The sequence below is a fragment of the Sarcophilus harrisii genome, chromosome 2 (assembly GCF_902635505.1).
Source record: "Sarcophilus harrisii chromosome 2, mSarHar1.11, whole genome shotgun sequence".
NCBI lineage: Eukaryota > Metazoa > Chordata > Mammalia > Dasyuromorphia > Dasyuridae > Sarcophilus > Sarcophilus harrisii.
In genome coordinates, this window is record NC_045427.1 from 455,641,419 (window position 1) to 455,646,901 (window position 5,483).

The window sequence follows — 5,483 nt, forward strand, 5'->3', positions numbered from 1 at the left end:
TTGTCTGTAAGATTCTTAAAAAAAGAAAAAGAAATCTTGCAAAACAGCTCTAAAAGGCTTCAGTACAAAATTCAAGCCATAAAATGCTCAAACCATACCACTTTTTCATCTCAATTTTCAAAGTGATAGAAAAGCTCAAGCCAGAGAATCAAGAAATATACACTTGCTCTAACAAAGCCCACAAAATGGAGGTGTCTTCATCTGCCTCAGGAGCCATCCTCAACAATGCATTCCCATCGATTAGGGTCCAAATAGCCTTTGCTGAAGCATGTTTTTTCTTATAGCATTTTTCGATGTTGGCTCAATTTCTAAAAGGTGCTGACAAACCATGTATTAAATGCATGTAAAGTTTCAAGGACAAGACAATTGCATGCATTTCATTTGCATTTGCTTTATTTTTCAGAATCACTTAGCCTACCCATATTGCCAAACGCAGAGTACTGAATTTGTTACTGCTGCTTCTAAAAGGCTGCTTTTAGCATGTCAATCGTTATTGTTTTAAAGACTTCTGCCATAACTAAGAGGTTAGCTAAAATCACATAGGAGATGCTGCCCTGATGTATATATACATTTCACTTTTTTGTGATTTTATGAAAGTTTTTTGAAGCCCACATGAAGTTTACATCCCACAGGGGGTTGGAGTGGGGAGGGTAAGAAAGGAGAATGCACATGTTTATAAATCCAATGTATGCTAATGACACGCTTGTTAATTTTAGAAAGTAAAGGATGGAGACTATTACGGTAATTACATTTTTCTTCATTAATCTAACTGAAATAACAGGCTTCAGCTCCTGTTATGAAATGCTACAATCTAAAATGAATTTTTGGTTCAATAATAAGCATATTTTATAAACTTAGAAAATGTGGTCTAAGGAGACATTCATATATTGAGATTGCTTTCCATTAGTCTATTTCTGTGCCACATTTTGGAGCAATCATAAATAAAATGCTATGCAAATTCTTTATCCAGAGAATTCTGGGATTCTGGGAAGACTATAAATCAAACCTTGCCCAGCCATCCATACAATGGATCTATTCTAGACCATTCCTAGCAGCTAGGCCCTTGCCCGTGTTTTATCTCACACAGCTATGGATTTCCTGAAAGTAATCCCATTTAGAAAATATTATAGTCAAGTTACCCCAGTATAGTATCTACATGTAGCTCTGTACCACTCCAGTGAACACACTGACAGTTTGCCCAATGCACTCTAGTATGGAATGTCTCTCTTGATAAGACAATCCACAAGCTCTAAAAACACAGACAGAACTCATTAATCGAAAGTTCTCAAACTTTATTCATGCTACACAGTTCTGGTCAAAGGAGGGAGAGCATTTGACACATAAGAAATCTAGTAGACTTAATTTTTATTTGATGGTTGTGAAGCATTTTGTTGTATTATATATTTTTTCAAATCTTTCTGAATCATCTTTTCCGTGTGACTATTAGTTGGCTTTAGGAAGTAAGTGGCAAAGGAAATTGCTCCCAGGATGAGAGGGCAACCAAAAACTAGCAATAGCATATAGGTGCTAACATTTAAATATCCTTTTTTGCTCTCTAATTCTAAATTTTTTGAAGATTCCCCCATGTGTTCACAGGCCACAAGAATACTTTTTTAATAACCAACTGTTTTATATCTTTGGGTTCAAAGATCACTGCAAACAATAATTGAAGCCATGAGCTTAAAAAACACTAGATCTTTGGGGAGAAAGCTACAGAAAATCTGGACACCAAACCAAAAAGCAGGGACATCACTTTGCTGACAAAGGTCTGTATAGTCAAAGCTATGGTTTTTCCCATAACAATATATGGCTGCAAGAATTAGACCACAAGAAAAGCTGTGTGCCATAAAATTGACACTTTCAAATTGTGGTGCTAGAGTTATATATTTTTCTTAATTACATATAAATAATTTTAACATCTATTCTTAAAATTTGGATTTCCAAATTTTCTCTCTCCCTCCTCTCTTCCCTGAGACAATAAGCATTTTAATATAGCTTATACATGTGCAATCATGCAAAATATATCTCCATATTAGTTATGTTGTGAAAAAATATATACATTGAAAAAACATAAAAAAATAAAGTGAAAAATAGTATGCCTTGATCTACATTTCAACACTAGAGAAGACATTTTAGAATCCCTTGGAAAGCAAAGAGATCATATCAGTCAATACTTAAAGAAATAATTCAGATTATTCACTGAAAGGTCCAATACTGAAGCTAAAGCTTAAAAACACATAATGAGAAGATGGAACTCATTAGAAAAGACCTGGTGTTGGGAAAGATTGAAGGCAAAAAGAAAAGGAGATGGCAGAGAATCAGATAAATAGCCAGTGTCATGGAAGCAACGAACATGAGTTTGAACAGACTTTGGGAGACAGTAGAGGATAGAAAAGCCTGGTGTGCTATATAGTCTATGATGTCATAAAGAGTCAGACATAACTGAATGACTAAACAATAACAACCATGGCCATTCACTTCTAGAAGGAAGAATAGTGCCAACAGAGATAAGTTGACTCACTGACTTGTAGGAGAGAAAGCTCCTTTGCTTAAGAGTATATACCCATTGTCAACAAAACTATTACCAAGTTGACTCCCAACTCAGGCTTCCATCATCCTGAAAGAAATTGATTTGCTCAACTCTTCTTTCATTTCATTCTTTCATTCTCTCTCAGGGACATAAAGCCATCGATTTTCTTTACCATCTTTCAGAGGTTATTTCTTTAGTCTTGTATGCTGTTTGATCAAACTGTGGGAGTAAGAATCATTGCTCATCTAAATTTTGTCTTTTCTTCCAGTGCTGGTAGAAGTACTCAGCACAAGCAAATGCTTAATACATGTTTGGTGAAAGAAAGAATGAATGAATGACCATCACCATATTGATTTTTACAACTGAAGAAAGCTGGTACAGTCACTTAAAAATCCCAAAGTATAAATACAGCAAATAGTAATTTATGGTCATGTCATTTATTCAAAAGAGAAGCAACATTTTAAGGTGACTTAACTTTATTTTTTCCCGGGTCCCCCCCTCCTATATGACTGTTCTCTCTCTGTCTCCTTCACAGTTTCATTGTTCTGCCTCTAGCCAGTAAGAGTAGATATCCCTCATGGCTCTGTCTTAATCTCTCTAGTCTCTGTTTCTGTTTCTCTGTTTGTCAGTCTCTATCTCTTACCTTCTCTCTCCCTCCTTCCCTCTCTCCTGTCTTCTCTCCTTCCCTGCCTTCTTCTTTCTCTCTCTCTCCTCTCTCCCCTCTCTTCTTTCTTTCTCTTTGTCTCCCTCTTCCCTTTCCTACCTCCCGTCTCAATCTCTATCAAAGGTTCAATTTTATTCTCTCTAGACAAATGATTCTCAAAACTATATATCCAGCCCTAACTTTCCCCTTTCCCACAAGTCCATCCTCCATGCATAACCTGAACTCCTTCTTCATTGCTACCTGTAAAAATCTACCTGCCAAGACTTTTTCAAAGCTCAGCTCAGCTCAAGAGTCAACTTGTCTATAGAGTCATTGATACTTTCTTTTTTTATTTTTTTTATTATAACTTTTTATTGACAGAACATATGCCTGGGTAATTTTTTTACAACATTATTCCTTGCACTCACTTCTGTTCCGACTTTTCCTTTCCTTCCCTCCACTCCCTTCCCTAGATTGCAGGCAGTCTTATACATGTTAAATATGTTATAGTATATCCTAGATACAACATATGTGTGCAGAACCAAACAGCTCTTTTGTTGCACAGAGAGAATTGGATTCAAAAGGGAAAAATAACCTGGGAAGAAAAACAAAAATACAAACAGTTTACACTCGTTTCCCAGTGTTCCTTCTCTGGGTGTAGCTGCTTCTGTCCATCATTGATCAACTGGAACTGAGTTAGATCTTCTCTTTGTTAAAGAAATCCACTTCCATCAGAATACATCCTAATACAGTATCATTGTTGAAGTATATAATGATCTCCTGGTTCTGCTTATTTCACTCAGCATCAGTTCATAAAGTCTTTCCATCCCTCTCTGTATTCATCCTGCTGGTCATTTCTTACCGAACAATAATATTCCATAACATTCATGTACCACAATTTACCCAACCATTCTCCAATTGATGGGCATCCCATTCATTTTCCAGTTTCTAGCCTCTACAAAAAGGGCTGCCACAAACATTGTGAACCATTGATACTTTCAAATGAATGTGTTCTCACCCTCCTCAAAGACTACCAGGTCATTGTCTGAATCTTTTCTTTGACCCCATCATCCCCAATTTATCCATACAAGTATTATGCTCCACTGTTTCCCATCCCTGATAGAACAAATACTCACTGAGAGCAAGGACTATTTTTGTATCCCTAGCACGGACAGACACTTTCATTTTTTTCTCAATAGTATTTTATTTTACCAACTACTTATAAAGATGTTTTTCAGCATTCATTTTTGTAAGACTTTATGTTCCTAATTTTTCTCCCTCCCTTTCTTGTCTTCCCTTCCTCAATCTGATATAGGTTTAATATGTGTAACCCTTTAAACATATTTCCATATTTTTCATGTGCAAGAAAAATCAGACCAAAATGGGGAAAAAATACAAGAAAGAAAAAAAAAACAAAAAGCTGAAAATACTATTCTTCAATCCATATTCAGGCTCCATAGTTCTCTAGCTGGATGCAATTGACATTTTCCATCCCAAGTCTATTGGAATTGTCTTGAATCACCACATTGTTGAGAAGAACCAAGTCCATCATAGTTGTTCACATAATCTTGTTGTTACTATTTACAATGTTTTCTTAGTTCTACTCACTTTACTCAGCATCAGTTTGTTTAGGTCTTTCCATGTTTTTCTGAAACCAGCCTGTTCATCATTTCTTGTAGAACAATAATGATCCATTACATTCATATACCATAACTTAATTCAACTATTCCCCAATTGATGAACACCCACTCAACTTCCAATTCTTTGCCAATATAAAAGAGCTGCTAAAATATTTTTACACATATGGTTCTTTTCCTATAATAAGCATTCTCTCTTTGGAATACAAACTTAGTAGTGAGACTGCTGGATCAAAGGTTATACATAGTTTCATAGCCCTTTGGGCATAATTCCAAATTGCTCTCCAGAATGGCTGAATCATTTCACAACTCTACTAACAATGTATAAACATTCCAGTTTTCCCACATCCCCTCCAAAGAGGGATTGACACTTTAAAAAAATAGAACCCTTGATTCCACTGGCATAGGGAATTCCTGATGAGAGACTCCATCTACCAATGAAGATCTATAATTTAAAATTTTAGAGAGTTGCCCAAGGCACTGAGACATTAAGTAATTTGCCCAAGATCACACAGCCAATATTTGTCAGAATTGAGTGCCCTTTTCTGAATTAAATGGCAGAGATTACTTCTCTGGTTTCTCTTCTCTCTAGTCCACCCTCCATAAATTTGTCAGATTGATATTCCTAAAACATCTGCCTATGTCTCTCCCCTACTCAAAATTCTCAATCATT